General features: G+C 39.9%; 2 non-coding genes across 2 annotated transcripts; both read left to right on the top strand.

Annotated features, from left to right (window-relative positions):
• The first annotated feature begins 264 nt into the window (after window positions 1–264).
• Trnat-ugu lies at window positions 265–338 on the top strand. Its single transcript has one exon. It is a non-coding gene; the product is annotated as a tRNA-Thr (tRNA).
• Window positions 339–661: 323 nt separating this feature from the next.
• On the top strand, window positions 662–735 carry Trnat-ugu. Its single transcript has one exon. It is a non-coding gene; the product is annotated as a tRNA-Thr (tRNA).
• Window positions 736–17,753: the final 17,018 nt, after the last annotated feature.

Here is a 17,753-nt window from a genome sequence, read left to right on the forward strand (position 1 = left end):
ACCCTCAGCTGCCGACAGGTGTTGTTGATATACGTCGATGTGGACAGCTGAAAATGTGTGCCCCGACCGGGACTCGAACCTGGGATCTCCTGCTTACATAGCAGACGCTCTATCCATCTCAGCCACCGAGGACACAGATGAATAGCGCAACTGCAGGGACTTATCCCTTGCACGCTTCCCGTGAGACTTGTGGACAGTTGGGAATGTGAGTCTCACGGGAAGCGTGCAGGGGATACGTCCCTGCAGTCGCGCTATTCATCTGTGTCCTCGGTGGCTCAGATGGATAGAGCGTCTGCCGTGTAAGCAGGAGATCCCGGGTTCGAGTCCCGGTCGGGGCACACATTTTCAGCTGTCCACATCGAGGTATATCAACAACACCTGTCGGCAGCTGAGGGTTTCAGTTAGTCATCATTTTTTCTAGGGCAAAGCTGCACGGTCAACATCAGTAATCTGTTCTCTCGAGCCATTGACCTTCGTCTGTGCGAATGCGCACAGGTTGCCCAAACTCTTACGGGAATCGCCAAGGCGTGCGCGGGTAATGAGTGAATGGGGAAATGTCTATAAGGTACATTACATATGTAGAATTGTGGACAGTTGGGAATGTGAGTCTCACGGGATGCGTGCAAGGGATATGTCCCTGCAGTCGCGCTATTCATCTGTGTCCTCGGTGGCTCAGATGGATAGAGCGTCTGCCATGTAAGCAGGAGATCCCGGGTTTGAGTCCCGGTCGGGGCACACATTTTCAGCTGTCCACATCGAGGTATATCAACACCTGTCGGCAGCTGAGGGTTTCAGTTAGTCATGATTTATTACTCTTAGACGTTTGGATGACTGGGCGCAGAAGAGTGGTTTTAAGTTTCCCACCACGAAGTCCGTGTGTGTTCTTTCTCACCGTTCTCGCCCGATTTTAACCTTTCCTGAGTTGAGGATAAGGGACACTGTCCTCGCTCTTAAAGACACGCTGAGATTTCTGGGGCTCATTTTTGAGTCGAAGCTTACGTGGTTACCTCATCTTAAAGACCTGAAACGACGATCACTTAAGGCTTTAAGTATTTTAAAATGTCTTAGGCACATTACATGGGAAGCTGACAGGACTTGTCTGCTTCAGTTTTACAGGGCGTTTGTGCGATCTCGGCTCGATCATGGGTGCACAGTGTATGGGTCTGCGAGGCCTTCTTACTTAAAGACGTTGGACGTTGTGCACCATGAAGGGCTTCGGTTGGCCACTGGGGCATTCAGAACTTGCCCCATACCAAGCCTCTGTGCAGAGGCTGTTGAACCGCCATTCATATGCGGCGGCGGCTACTTACGGTGCGCCAGGCGTATAAAACTTCGTCCACACCATACACACCTGCATACCATACTGCTGCTCAGCTTCCTTTGGCACGGCTATTTCATAGCCGGCAACGAGCGACGCGGCCCTATGGGATTCGCGCACAGGATTGCCTCTCTGCGATGGATATGGCTGTTCTTCATGTTTTCCGTCGTGGTTGGAGCAGACTTCCACCTTGGTTCCTCTGGAGACCCAGACTTATTGTAGATTTGACAAATTTTAAGAAAGATAGTACGCCAGATTTTACATTCCAATCTCTGCTTTTTAACATTTTAGATGTGCATCACGGTTTTACCGTCGTTTACACTGATGGCTCCAAACAGGAGAATTTCCTTGTCTGTTCTGTAGTGTTCCCTGATCATGTTCCCCGAATTCGCAGCGGAGCTCCACGCGATCCTGAAGGCAGTGGAGAGGATGAATTGTGTTCGGGCCAAACGATTTCTCCTCTGCTCCGATTCTCTTAGTGCCTTACAATCATTGCAGAATATGTACCCAACTGAGGAGATGGTCCAGCTGATATATGACCAACTGTACTTGCTCCAACGGCGGGGTGAGGAGGTGTCCTTCTGCTGGGTGCCTGGTCGTGTAAGAATTTGGGGCAATGAACAGGCCGATCGGGCTGCCAAGGAGGCCTGCAGAGACTAGAATGTGGTCCAGTGTCCTATTCCCTTGCAGTCATTTCTGCACTCCACAAGAAGTGCATGGAGTTTTGGGAGGAAGAATGGCTGGCGGTGACGGCCAATAAACAGCGGTTGGTGAAGTCAACAACTCGGCCGTAGCGTACTTCCTGCCGGGTGCTCAAGCGGCAAGAAGTGATCGTCACGCGTCTTCGGATTAGGCACTGTCTTCTCACACATAGCTTTCTATTACGGCGGAAGGATCTCCCGTTTTGTGATGCTTGTGGTGTGCACATCTCTGTCCGGCACATTTTAACAGACTGCATGAAAGGGCAGAAGCACAAGTTGATGGGGATCTGCCCTGTGCTTTAGCTAATGATGAGGCGTGTGTGTCTAGGGTTTTAAATTTTTGTGATGTGTCTGGACTCTGGCCTAAACTTTTAGGCTGGAGGTTTTAGTGTATTGCAGAGTGGCTGTCTCCTCCCTTTTTTCCTTGCTATATTGTTTTAGCTCCCTCTACCACTTTCTTCCTGGGTTGTCCATGTTTTACTGCTGGCGGCATGTTTCGTCCCACGCTTCGGTGTGGGGAGGCACATATTTTTCCAAGCTTGTTTTCTGTGTCTTACGGTCTGTTTTATCTTATTGTTCTGAGTCTTTTCTTGACACCCGTCTCAATCTGTTACTGAGCGGGCGCTGAAGACCTTGCCGTCGTGCGCCCATAAAACCCTCTCCTTCCATCCATACATCCATCCATCCATCCATCATGCACGAGGTTGTGGAGACGTCCACGTTTCGTGGGTTACCTGAAAAGACAATGCCTGAGAGAAAAGTTCATGTCGGAACACGACTGCTCTGTTTTTTCTGATTGATACTAATCAAGGTTAATTTACATTGAAATTCATTAGGAATTCACATGAATCTAACGTGAGGCTGTAATTTTATTCCATAACCATGGTAATTTTAGTTTTCACATAAATTATTTATGGGGGGATCCAATAATAGTTTTTAAATATTTTTATTAGTTTATGATCAGTTTGAAAATAGTTAATCACAGCACACAGCGTCTCTCAGTGTCATTTTGCCAAGTGCTAAACACTTTTTATGTGTTCGTTAAACGTTAAGGATATTGGCGTTTGCACCACGATGCCGACAACTATCCAGTTTAAGCCACAGCACTGTGTGGCTACGGGTCTTGGTTGCGTAATTCTGCCAAGCCGGCCACTATGCAGATACCTAGAGTTCATTTTCGTATGGTTCTGTGTGCGTGTGTGTGTTGTGTGTGTGTGTGTGTGTGTGTGTGCCCAATGTTAACGCAATTTTAGGTGCAGTTAACAGAAATGAGAGATCTTCTGTGGATTCACTATCTGTCTGCCCGACATTCCCAGCGCTTTTGTGTGAAACATACTTCCACTGTCTAGTAGTTTTTTTTAGTACATGACAAAGATTTCTCGTATAACAGCCTACTACTGTTTCACAATAAATTCATTTTAGCTAAAGGTTTTGAATGCGCACAATTCAGTTAATTATCATTACGCATAAACGTAATTACATCAGATAAGTTTATGCGTTCCTCTGTCTTAATTATACTGTGTTTTATACAGGGTCAGGCATCACTCATTAGTGTTTTGATTACTAGTCAGCCATAAATTCACGCAGCATTTTTATATCAGGTGACATTTACATATTCATACTTTCTTTTCCCTGTCCTGCGAGAATGAAACATTAATTTGAAAGTAATATTTCGTGTCCTAGGATACCGAAATGTAAGCATTTCTCAAAATTTTTGGTTCCCTCGTTAGACATGTACACCAAGGCAACGCCACTCAGTCACTGGCTGATGTCTTGCATAATTGCTTTCAATAACCGTAACAACGTAATAATACAACCAATTCGTGAAAATATAGTCTCACACAAAGTAGAAACATCAAAAACTTCATCACGAAATCTATTGATTTCAGGTGCACTCTTGTAACTCTGCAGTATCCCCTGTCTGAGTATTCATCTCTCGAACGTAAGTAGGAAACACTAGTTGGCAACATATTTTCAACTCGTAACTACCTGCAGGCACTTTACGTTCACATTTTTTTTTATTTATTAGCTTTACAAGTGATAAATCTGAACCATTACAATATGTTATTACTATTCAGATAAAGTAATGATCATTTAGCTACTCACACACACACACACACACACACATATATATATATATATATATATATATATATATATATATATATATATATATATATATATATATATATACTGCCGTGTCACCCTTTTTGCCACCATACGTGGCCACACAGAGGTCCATGTGGTCAGCACACTGCGCTCCTGGCCATTGTCAGTTTTCGTGACCAACACCGCTACTTCTCAATCACGTACCTCCTCAACTGATCTTACAAGAGCTGTGTGCACACCGCTTGCTGACAGCACTCGGCAGACCAAATTGGTGATCCATCCAAGTGTTAGCCAAGCCCGACAACACTGAACTTCTATGATGATTATGATTATGATTTTAATGATGTTTGGTTTCTGGGGCTCTCAACTGCGCGGTCATCGGCGCCCGTACAAACTGCCAATTTTTACACAGTCCAATTTTTTCACAGTCCAATGTAGCCACTGTTACGAATGATAATGAGAAGGAGGAGGATAACACAAACACCCAATCCCCGAGCAGAGAAAATCCCCATCCCGGCCGGGAATCGAACCTGGGACCCCGTGATCGAGAGGCAGCAACGCTAGCCACTAGACCACGAGTTGCATACTCTGAACTTCGGTGACCTGACAGGAACCAGTGTTATTACTGTGGCAAGATAGTTGTGTGTGCGTGTGTGTGTGTGTTTGTGTGTGTAAAAGAGAAAACAGAATGCCAGGTGCTTCACTAGCTTGAACTTTCAGACCAGTAACACTAAGACCTTGGTGGTCATGCAAGTTGCAGATCATTGTAGCCAGTGGCATGTCTCTGGACGTTTAAGATAATACTGATTTTGGTAATTAAACACAAATGAACTAAAATACTTACTAGGCACTATTTACAACCCTACATAGTAGATTAGTCAGTCAGTAATGTCACTATTTTTACCATATTGTTATTATATTAACATTTCCGTTAATATCCATCGCTTCATCTTTCTGTCACTATTCCACAATTCAGCTCCACTGAGCAGAGGATGATTTACTTCCAACAGCTTCATGCCACATTTCTTATTATACTACTTTTTTCATTAAGATTCATGTTGTACCAGTTCACTTGATCACAGTGTTACCAGTTAAGTTACAAAAATAGAATGATTTATGATTACTTGAAGTACCTTCACAGATTGTTTTCTTAATCTGAGATGGTCACGTCTATACCAAAAGAATTTCCCAGTTATTCAGCAGGTTAAAATTTAGTAGTCAGGTCATTTTTATTAGAGGAGTTTATCATTTTATGATTCTGAGTTGGAAAGATTACGTTACTTCACATCCCACTAGAGGATTACTTTTGTATTACGGTTATAAATGAATAGTATCTTAAGATTCTGCGTTCAAGTCTGCAGACCAAAGGACATACATTTATTTCAGTACTTAGTACGTTTAAGCATTCACTTCCATTAGTACTATAATTATTCAACTAATCAGATTTCTGAGGATTTCAGTTAAGATGGGTAACTCATTTGGTTTCACATGCAATAACATCTGTCTTAACTGATTACATGCCTTACAAAATCCCATACACCTATTCGTCTATCCATCATTAAAGTAACACATCCTACAGAAGGTCGACTTATACGTTCCTTCCTCGCTCCTATCATCGCGACCAGACTGCAGTTAGTTACTTGTTAGGGTCGTGCCAACTGTCTCCAATCCCCTTCAATAAATTTGTCTTAATACTACAGTGGTCATAATAAATCTCTTTACTTATATCACTAATATGTCTCTTTTGACGCTCAGCAACTAGTTACCAGTGGATCCTAGTTACCCGTAAGTAATTACAGCCAGAAAGAAAGACTGAACGCTAATACTTCAGATGTAGGACAGGATATCATTTAATCCACGTAAGTATAGTGTTGTTTATTTGCTTTTACTTTATCTTCTGCATTCATTATCTTAAGATACTCAGTGGTACCTATTTTCACAGGTAAACACAAGAATATCATTCAAAGAATGATTGCTACTAAGCCTTGCGTCCTTCTTAGACCTCCATTTATTTCTCAAATACGCCAGTGAAGCCATTTTTTAATACCTATGATAGTACAGTCCTACTTTCTTACTTGACGGATACACTAAAAGCTAGCTTTCTTCAGGGGTAATTCATGCTATTTTGAAAAAAATGGTTCAAATGGCTCTGAGCACTATGGGACTTAACATCTATGGTCATCAATCCCCTAGAACTTAGAACTACTTAAACCTAATTAACCTAAGGACATCACACAACACCCAGCCATCACGAGGCAGAGAAAATCCCTGACCCCGCCGGGAATCGAGCCCAGGAACCCGGGCGTGGGAAGCGAGAACGCTACCGCACGACCACGAGATGCGGGCCGCTATTTGGAAAGAACCTGTATGCATTGACTACCTTTTCCTGTTTTTCTTGAACAGTAATTACGGTTTATAGTGAGCTTAAGTAACACCGTTTTGCCAATTGAGTGAATTTATGTTCTTTCTAACGTTCTCCCATGGGAAGCTTTTCTCAGATTTGCATTCTGTGTAAGTGAGGTTAATACTTGTTGAATTTAAAGTGACGCAATCAATTCCATGGCCATCATCACTGGGCTTAATGAGGCCCAGTTTAGTCTGATGAACTCATGGTCACAGGTCGTGCCTCCTCTGTGACCTGAAAACATTGACCATGGGATTCTTTTTTCAACATGTCTCCAACATTATGAATCGGCTCGGAGTCTAATTGTTGGTAAGTATTACTCACATTGAAGTGTGGCTGATTCCATTGATTATGTCACTAACTACTAGAATTATTATTATTTTCATTAAACTGGGGCTGATTCCGTGGATCAGCATTCCAATGGTTATTAATAATATGGTTACTGCATGAACGTGTTCAGTTATTTTGATAACTGGGGTGGTGCCTCTTATTGGTTCTCCTATTTATTTTACTGTTCAGATAATTATCATTTGACGCTTCACTACCTGACATCTGAGCAACAGTGACTGTTAGTGAATATTGTATTGCTGGTGCGGCGTCGTCACTGGCTCACACCACTGTCATTTCAGTAGCAGTTATTGCTACTACCATTAGCTCTTATGCTCTCCTTTATCAAATCAATTTAATTTAGACCACACAGAAAGTACTCCAAATTCGACTTGGGCCAGTTTTTCTCTGATATCTATCGGTAGTTTCCCTTAAAGAATGCGTAATACTTCTCTGTGTGGTACGAGTTCATCCCAAGAAGGAGTTTTGTTTAAATACCCCTCAAAATATTTTCTCATACACCCTTCTTTAACATTGTAAGGTTCAGGATTTAAATGTTCCGTACATAATATTTTCTATATACACTTAGACCATTAATTCGTTAATAGGCATTCTATAACTTTTCTTACGTTTGACAACGTTACGCGGTTTCGGTTGCCCAGAGAGCAGTCTCACTTTGTGCAAAGCCTCTGATGAACTGAATTTTTTGGTAGTCACACCATGGTTTGGATAGCACGCCTTGGAAAGATTCAATAAAAATCACCGATTGTATACTTTTCTTTTCTGCGATAAACTCTTGGAAATCTGTGTGTTTTAAAAGAGTCTTCTAGAAAAACAGAAGAAACAGTTGGCGCTGCCCCAATACTCCTAGTCATAAAGTTTTGAAGTAATCGATTACTACTATCCGCTTCATCAGTATACATGCTATCGGGAGCTCCTGCACTGTGACGGATTAGTCCTAAATGCAAGCACTGCCTCATTTCTTACTTCTTTCTTAACAACATTCCATTCCATTTATATATTAGCTAAGTATTAACTTAAGGATTGCACATTATCTTGCTGCTGTAGCAATGTTTATGTCAGTCTTAGGTGTTTGTCCTAATTCGTTCTTGATTGTCTGTAATAAAGTGCTTTGCTTTGTATGCACTTGAGTAATGCTTTGCTGTACCGTCCTTTGTAACTCTGACTTTAACCATCGTCTTTTAAAAAGTCTTTTATCTTCTTTTCGTGTTTAATGGAAAGATCTTCTAATTGTGTTTTGTTCTAATTGTAGTTTACTTAGGTCCTCAATTAATCCTTTTACCGATTCAGGGATACCATTATCAGCTCCTGGTAATCCTGAAATTTCATTTCTTATACTTTCAAGGCCATCTCATTCCAACTCGGTTACGTGATTGTAACTTCGATTTTTAAGTGCTCCGTTTATTACCTGTTCGGTAACACATGCAACCTGAATAGCAAAACTGTCATTTTCTGTCCAAACTATCTACTTTTGAGTCATAGTGTCTATCTGTTTTGACGTCTTTTGTTGTTCAAACTTCAAACTACCTATTTTATTCTTCATGCTGCCTTTCACAGTTTCTAGTTTTTGGAGCTTCTGCGTAATAGGATCTGGTATAATTACTATAGGCACAGCAACAGCTTCGTTCTCAGCAGGTGACTTTGCCTCACTTGCTGAAGGCGGAAGGTTATCTTCGCCTTCTGGTACTTGATGTGATACAGTCTCTTTATTTAATGACCCCATTATGGCAACCTGGCGACTAGTTATTACCATGTTAATGTTAAAGTTAGTTTGTTAAATTTTCTGCTCCTTGCAATACAGTTAACAAGTAAACAAGTCACACATGGCATTAATGTGGAGGACAACATTATTGATTAAAAATATCTCTTTGTTAACAATTGCATATCGCTGCTGGAAAATATGCACACTCAGTCAAGAATATCCGCCACCTTGTGACTCATTTTCAAAATTAGAATAACTATAAAAATAACTATGAGGTTGTCTAAATAATAGTTTTTTTACGCAGTGTGGTACTCAAGCAAATAGACCCAACCACTACGAAACGCCGCACTAAATTTTACCATTGAAAGAGTGTTACAGTGCATTTTATTTATTCTCAAGGTAATCCTTCTCATTGTTACAGTCTTTCTCCATTCATTTGCATGTATTTTCTGTTAACATGTGTGTCACATGTTCACATGAATCGAAAACGAAATATCATGTAAAATACAATTGTGAATAAGATTACATATACAACACAATGAATAATTCGTTAATTGCGGTCGTGCTCTCGGTCGCCACTGTAACGTCGTTTATGTGCAGTCTGAAAAGGAAGGAATTAGGAAAAGATCTTCAGCTAAACACTGTCGATTTTCGGACTGGTCCATAGCGAATCGTGGTGGTTGTTGTTGTTATTGTGGTGGTGGTGGTCTTCAGTCCAGAGACTGTTTTGATGCAGCTCTCCATGCTACTCTATCCTGTGCAAGCTACTACATTTCCAAGTAACTACTGCACCCTACATCCTTCTGAATCTGCTTAGTGTATTCATTTCTTGGTCTCCCTCTACTATTATTACCCACCACGCTGCCCTCCAATACTAAATTGGTGATCCCTTGAGGCCTCAGAACATGTCCTACCAACCGAGGTCTTCTTCTCGACAAGTTGTGCCACAAATTCCTCTTCTCCCCAATTCTATTCAATACCGCCTCATTAGTTATGTGATCTACACACCTAATCTTCAGCATTCTTCTGTTGCGCCACATTGCGAAAGCTTCTTTTCTCTTCTTATATAAGCTTTTTATCGTCCATGTTTCACTTCGATACATGGCTACACTCCATACAGATACTTCCAGAAACGACTTCCTGACACTTAAATCTATGCTCGATGTTCACAATTTCTCTTCATCAGAAACGCATTCCTTTTCATTGCCAGTCTACATCTGATATCCTCATTTCCTAATCGAATTCGCTCAGCACCATCTAATTTAGTTAGACTGCATTCCATTATCCTCGTTTTGCTTTTGTTGATGTTCATCTTATATCCTCCTTTCAAGACACTATCCACTCCGTTCAACTGCTCTTCCAAGTCCTTTCCTGTCTCTGACAGAATTACGATGTCATCGGCGAACCTCAAAGTTTTCATTTCTTCTCCATGGATTTTAATACCTACTCCGAATTTTTCTTTTGTTTCCTTCACTGCTTGCTCGATATACAGATTGAATAACATCGGGGAGAGGCTACAACCCTGTCTCACAACCTTCCCAACCGCTTCTCCTCTTTCATGCCCCTCGCCTCTTATAATCCCATCTGGTTTCTGTAAAAATTGTAAAAAGCCTTTCGCTCCCTTTATTTGACCCCTACCACCTTCAGAATTTGAAAGAGTGTACTCCAGTCAACATTGTCAAAAGCTTTCTCTAAGTTTACAAATGTTAGAAACTGAAACGTCCCCTTTGAACAATTTTACACGACTGTGCTTAACCTGACACACAATGTTTTTAGCGCAACGCAATCTGACTTTCAAAATTCCCTACTAAAGAATGGCCCCGACTAACGTTAAACTATACCTTTCGCAAATCACTTACCTCACAAAAATCTCCGCTGCTCAAGCTACTGCAATACAGCGAGCGCCACTACTGCCAGCTAAATAAAAGATTCAAACTGTGGAAGGCACTAACTACTGATAGGGATAGTTAGCAAATGAAAGATATTAATAGAGAACAAACAATGTATTTACCTTGATATCATCATGTATAAATATACCAGTTCATGACAAATTACAAATCTCCGCCATCTCTCTCCCCACATCCACCACTGCTGGCGGCTCACCTCCAACTGCCCAACGCTACGCGCTGTTCACAGCCAGCTGCCTAACACTACAATGGCGAGTATTACAACAATGCAAAGCAGCCACAGACTGCACACAGCACAGCCAGTGATTTTCATATTGAGCGTTACGTAACGTTGCCAAAAAGAAAACATAAACAGCCTACTTACATAGAGAAAACATAAACAGCCTACTTACATAGCCCCCATGCTCCCCACAAAAATTTTTACAAATAGGATTGGGCAGTGGCCAATACAGAATTGAAAAAAATTTTTCATAGTTACAATAACAAAGATATCAAATGCACACACTTATTGATACAACGTTGGTCAAAAGCTAAAATTTTGTCACAGTCCATAAAGACAGTCCTGATCATTCATTACGGTAATCACAGGTTTTTTTTTCACAAAGTCTCATTAGTAAAAGAAATTGCACACAGAAGTAGTGGATTTCCATGCAGTCTTGAAGAAGTAGTGTTGTCCTTCCAACGGAAAGACAGTGCTGACTCGACATGCAGACAGGTAATGGGCCACCATGGAGCAAACCCACTGCAGAGTCAGTCGAAGTTTTGATGAATATTGGTAGGTAAGTCATCACAGAGCAGACCCACTGGAGTCCTGGTAGAGATTGTGGTATTGGTGGGCCACCAGAGGTGCAAACCCACTGCAGTCCTTGTAGAAATAATGGCATGGTGGGTCATCATAGATGCAGACCCACTGTAGTCCTTGTAGAAATGGCCAGCAGCCATCTGTTGCGACTGTGCAGGTGCACAATCACCATCGAAGAGTCTTGCAGAGAATATAGCAAGTCCATAAAACACCATTTGTGCACTCACAAAGTTTTTGGAATTGTCCTTAGAACCAGCAATGCTGTTATCCAGTCCCTTGCAGAATCATTAACACACATGCAAACACTATCAGTCCCTACTTCTCACATATTGTCTATATACTATGACCAACAGAAACGTGTGCAGTGAAATGTAACTGACAAGTTAATAATATCATGAACTGGTGACAATTACAATTTTATAACATAAGAATACAATAAAGGTACAAAATACATCATTAAAAAACATAACAATATAGATAACATTTGTAGTAAAACAGGCGTTACAAAAGAATAGAAATAGACATATACGTCAGTGTTACAGGAATTATGACATAAGTAGATACATAAAATATCAGAATAACTTTTGGAACATCAACTTTATACATGAGCACTTAAACAGAATGAATAAAGTCTAACATCTTTACAAAGTAAATAACATATTATTAATGCCAATTATATTTGAGGATAACAGTATTCCTCATCATAGTGAATGTAGCTTAATATTAAAAGAAGAAAAAATTCTATGAAACTACACAGAGACAGGAAGAAAACAAATACTCAAGGGTACACAAACACATAGTGGGATAACACAAAAGGAAAGGACAGGGTTCGTTTTCAGTGTAACATTTGGTACTGCAGTCCATCCCAAAACTTCATTCTACAGATCTTTCGTCTTATTTCAACCTTTGCTTCCACCAAAAAAATCTTATCCAAGCATGCTTTCTGTATTCTGTTCATATTTCTTTCAAAATAATTATTTCTGATTGTACAATACTCATTTGGGCCCAAATCCTTTTTATATAACTTCGCAATGCATTCTTTACCTATTCTCCATAGTCAGTTTCTCATATAGTCTACCCCCTCTTAAGCTAACTTAAATCTACTGAGCTCAGATGCTAAACTAAGGGACGAGGCAATGCAGCAGCACGTAAAACAATTATTATAAACAACAATGCAAAAAATGCAAATTGGCAAAGCTAGCAGCATAAATGAGCAAAAGTCAAATTCAATAACACTATGCCTGGCAAACAGCAGCAACTTATACCTAAACATGACATAGCGCAAGCAGAAAAAATATTACACTAAAATGGCCATGTCTAATACCTATGTCACATCTTAACATTAGAGTGATGCATCACAATTTATTCTACAAAAGAAATTACCAAGTACTTGAAAAGAAAATTATGTGTTACTGTTATTAGTTCCTTCTTATTGTTCTTTCCTTTCCAAGTGCTCCTTTTTTTTAAAGAATGTAGATCATAAAATAATTATTTAATAGATCTGTTGACAGAAAGTGTTCACATTAGCAAATGCATTTCATTTTATAAAAGCAAAGCTGCAACACAGCTGGAAAACAGATGTCAAATGAAATAAGCAATTACGCAAACCAAAGCATAAAAGCATCATTAATAGCTATGTGGCATTTCGTAAGTCAGTAGCTCTCAACTCTCATAGAAAGACACTTGTCATAATCAGGTGTGCAGATGTACGAATATTTCCCATCAATTCATAAGCATTTCAGTAATTAGCACAAAGTACGAGTAATCATATGTTTTCAGGTAACGAGGGTGTCGCATTAGCGATGAAAGGCACACCCTAATGGCTTGTTCTCCAGGTGTTTTCCTGTGCTCTGAAAGGCACGCGCTAATGGCTTTTTCTCCAGGCGTCTGACACAGCTGGGTGCCCACGACGCATTATGTGTAGGTGATCCGTTAACTTTCTTACGGAAATATTTACGACAGCAGTTTCCGCTACAGAGACAGTCGCATATAAAAATATTTCACAGGTCAAGAATTTGCGTTACAAATCTGTAGAAACAAAATGCTATTGATATAACAGTGTCCAAAAAAAATTTTCGTCTGCATTGTAATACATTCACGAATATACACACACATTTCATAACTCTTAAAGTACGTTTCTTGGTTTCCAACATCCTTTTCATAAATCAGAGTCCCTAAACACTACTCATTATTCCTTACCTCATTATACATATACATATTCGTCGACACTTCTTCAATATTTCATCATGAGAAATACGTAGCATAATAAACATTCCTCAACAACATAATACACATCGTCGTCGTAATAATAACATCATAACACCTCAGTCAAATCTCAAAATCGTCGTAACTTCCTCCAATAATTTCTAAGCCTAAAAAAATTCTCTGCTCATGTCAATAGTGTCATCTGCCTGAAACGTACTTTAAAATCATGCTCCCTTACCAAATATATCATTCAAAGCTCTCATAGTATCACAATGGTTCCGAAAAAATGTGAAGAGTTCACACAGTACAGACAAAATACAATTTCGTAAGTGTGAAGTAATCCAACTCTGTAATTGCGTAAACATCTGTCACTGACGTAGTAAAAAAATGTTTATCTCTCAGTTAAATGATCAGATAGCTGTGTAATTTGTGTGTTAGAGAAATATGGTACCGACGTGTAAAGTTGTATAAGCAAATACCATATTAGCTAGGGTTCCTTGTGGTTGCCACACACATGGTACACAAAGTAAGCGTGTACCCCCCTGAGGATTTATGTAATTATACCCTCAGGTGTTACAGATTACAGCAATGAAATGAAATATATCACGGAAAACTTTCTTTGTAATTCAAAAATCTTTAAAATTAAATGTTTTAAGTATAAAATTGATCACTGAAATGCGTGTCCTGTAGCGCTAAATGTGCATCTTGTTGTAAGATAATCTCTGTGGAAGTGTCGTAGTTATTTTCCTCCGAAAGCTAAGTTCTGCAGAAGCCAATGTACTTACCTCATGATAAACAAAAGTGAAATGCTTTGCGTATAGATATCGTAGTTATTATGCTTATTGGCGTGATGAAGAAAGTACTGTACAGTAACGTATTGTTGTGCCACGAAAAAGCTGTCTCATTGTTGCTATACCACAAAAGTTACTACTAAAACATGTTTTTCTTTCCAGAAGAATTCAGAAAACTGTGCAGATATAAAACAGATACACCGCAAAAGTAACATTGTAAATTGTCACTCATTAGTAGCGTCGTGATAAAAATCGTGTAGCTGTCACATAAACTAACCTCTGTGTCATCTGGTATCTCTCAGAAAGCACTTTAAATACAGAATGTATTTTCAGGTAACCAAAATGTTGCATTAAAATCTCATTAGCAGTACTGGTAAATGTTCTAAGTATGTGAGCCTTATAGTCGTTACGTAATCGTACAACTAACAAGCAAGAATGTACACACACAATAACACTGTGACGTCTGTTCACTATAACAATGCATTCGTCATTTCTGTTTAAATAAGTTCTCTTGGTTCTGGATTGGATATTTAACTTCAAACATTGTTGAATGTTAACAGATTCTAAGTCTGACAAAGCATATTAGTAATGTAAAGTGAAAAGTTTTATGGCAATGAAAAAGTTAAAAAGCAGATTATCTTTCAATAAACGGTTTTACATGAGAAACGTGGTGCAATTCTTTACTCTTCCTAGTGCACAGAGTTTCAACTTCAAAGCAATTATCATGTTGTATACATCGGTAAAGAATGCTAAAATTTTTCTCAAGGCTAGCGTCTTATGTTATTTTTCTCGGAGCCAGCGGGCGCACGCGGCTGCCTGCTGTGCGAGTCATTGTCTGTCTCTTTGTTGCCGCGCGTCGTTACTGGGATTAGGAGGCCTAACTTCCACAAATTCGCCTTGCCGAGAGGGCCCAGCTCTGTTTAAAGCTCGCCAGTTCTGATAGAATTCAGGTCTGTCGTTTTGTCGGTAGTTTACACAGTTTCTTTCGTGTCGGTCACGTGGTGGAGAATTTCTCCCTGAATCGTAACTGCGCGCTGAACAGTTGCGTCTGAAATTATTCTGCCTCCCTTGATAATAATTATTTTGGTTCCCAAATTGTCTGTTTCTCTGATTGTCTCTGTGATAGTCACTACCGCGGAGAGGTGATCTTTCCCTGTATTTATTACTACTCTGCCAACGGTTGTAATACGGGTGGTGTATGTTTCGGTCACGATTTGTGTTGTGAGAATAGCCTTGTCGCGTCCAGTTATTATTTCTTTCATCGCGGAATTGCGACTGATGTGATCTGTAATTGTCGTGCTCCTGTGTTCCGCGATTATCAGTGTCACTTTCCAGTTCTTGTAACAGTCCCTGAAAAGCTTCAATGTCGTCTTTGCAACGTCCTGCCAAAATAATATGTCGTAAATGTTCAGGTAATTTGATTAAGCAAATGCGGATGAGTTCTGAGGGGCTGTATGGGTTTGAAAGATACTGATTCTTGTGCAACATGTCTTCAAAATATTTGACAAGACTGGAAAATTCAGATTGTTCGAAATGTTTCATCATTATGATGTTATGTTTTACGCGGTCTTGTGTGGCTTGAGACCAATATGCTGAGAGGAAGGCATGGTAAAATTCTCCTTCACTGTGGCAATCGTGAATGACCGATCGCATTCTTACAGCTGGTTCATTCTCTAAGTAGCCACACATAAATTCTAACCTGTGCTCCAATGACCAGTTGGGAGGGAAACAATGAGAGAATTGATGGAGCCATGCTTGTGGATGAATGTCGTTGCCAGAATTCTTAAATGTTTTGAATTTACGTGTAGTAATGAACAGCTTATAGTCAAAATCATCATGTCGGCGAGTCGCATATCGGTCATTGTTAGGTCGTGCCGGCCGTTCCATCTCAAAATTCGGTGCACATTGCCAATTTCTTTCATAACTTCCGAAATGCCCTGTGTTATTATTTTGCGGCTTTTCCGTATTTCTAAGTCCCTCTTCCCGTGTTGGAGCGCGAGTGTCCTCTGAAATACGTAATTCTTGTACTACTTGTGCCAGCTGATCTTGCACTTCCCGGATTTCTCTTTTGTACTGTGTATTGATTTGATTCTGATTTTGTTTGAATTTCCTAATTTGTTCATACTCTTCTGTGTCAGTGAAGGCTACAGGTGTTGTGTCATTCAGATCATCATCTACCTTTGTAGATAAGTTATTTAGCTGATCCGAAAGTTCAACTACTTTCTCTGACAATGAACTAATTTCCTCCATGTGTCTTTCTACTGTGTCCTTTAAGTTTTCCTGAGTTTTTGCAAGTTGCGTAACCGAATAGGTAGATGCAACTGAGTCAAATTTAGCTTGCAAGGTCTCATGATTTTCATGAACAATAATTTGCAGTTCTTTTATGGCTGCTTCGTGATTCTGTAATGCATTTTCATGCCGCGAAAAAATAGGTTGAAAATGCTCACAAATTTGTGTTTTTACGTCGTTACAGACTTTTTGACATTTCGATTCGATTTTATGTAACTCAGTAGTTAAATCTTCACGTGTTTGTTCAAGTGTGGTGTCTAACTTTTGAAGATTTTGTTCCATTGTGTCTAACTTTTTAAGATTTTGTTCCACTGTGTCTAACTTTTTAAGCTTTTGCTGTGTTTGTCTCTGATTTTGTTCCATTTGTTGCATTAATTGCAATAATAATGTATTAGTGTCTGGAATCTGTTTCTCTACGCTTTTCGGCAGTGCATTTGCACCGGAAACATTCACATTTTGACAAGCAGAAAATGTGTTTTGACTTATTTGAGAAAACGGTGATGACCCAAAACCTGAATCTACAGTATTTGCGAAATTGTGTCCTGTCATTTCGGATTCCTGAGGCGAGCTGTTGCCGACCGATCGATCGATAATGCTTCCCTGTTCACTACCTGTTTCACTGTCTACACCATTGTTTGCAGCCCGCTCCATTTCCCTATTCACAATTACCAAATTACTACTTTGAACATCAGTTAATTCACTACTCGGTGGCGCTAACACACTGCTTTCGTCTTCACTGTCATTTCTCAGTTTACTTTGGAGCCTAGTATTACGTTTTTCACACGCCATAATTGTCACAATATTTCACACGACAACGCAGAAAAGCACAATTTGAAGATCAAAAATAAGAGAACACATTAACATAGCACTGAAAATAATATCTAGTTAATTGCAGCTGCGAAATACTTGGTGCAAATCTACATGCATGCCACAACTGTTTTACTGTACAACAATGAAAGACTGCAACTACAAAGGAGATTTTCTCTACAATTACGCGCTAGCAATAAACAAAATCTACACTAATTACACAAACTACAAGAAAAAATCAGAAGATTCCAGTGAGGTATCCTCGGCTAAGGGTCGACATATGAAACGTCCCCTTTGAACAATTTTACACGACTGTGCTTAACCTGACACACAATGTTTTTAGCGCAACGCAATCTGACTTTCAAAATTC

This window comes from Schistocerca piceifrons, chromosome 3 (genome assembly GCF_021461385.2).
Source record: "Schistocerca piceifrons isolate TAMUIC-IGC-003096 chromosome 3, iqSchPice1.1, whole genome shotgun sequence".
Classification (NCBI taxonomy): Eukaryota; Metazoa; Arthropoda; class Insecta; order Orthoptera; family Acrididae; genus Schistocerca; species Schistocerca piceifrons.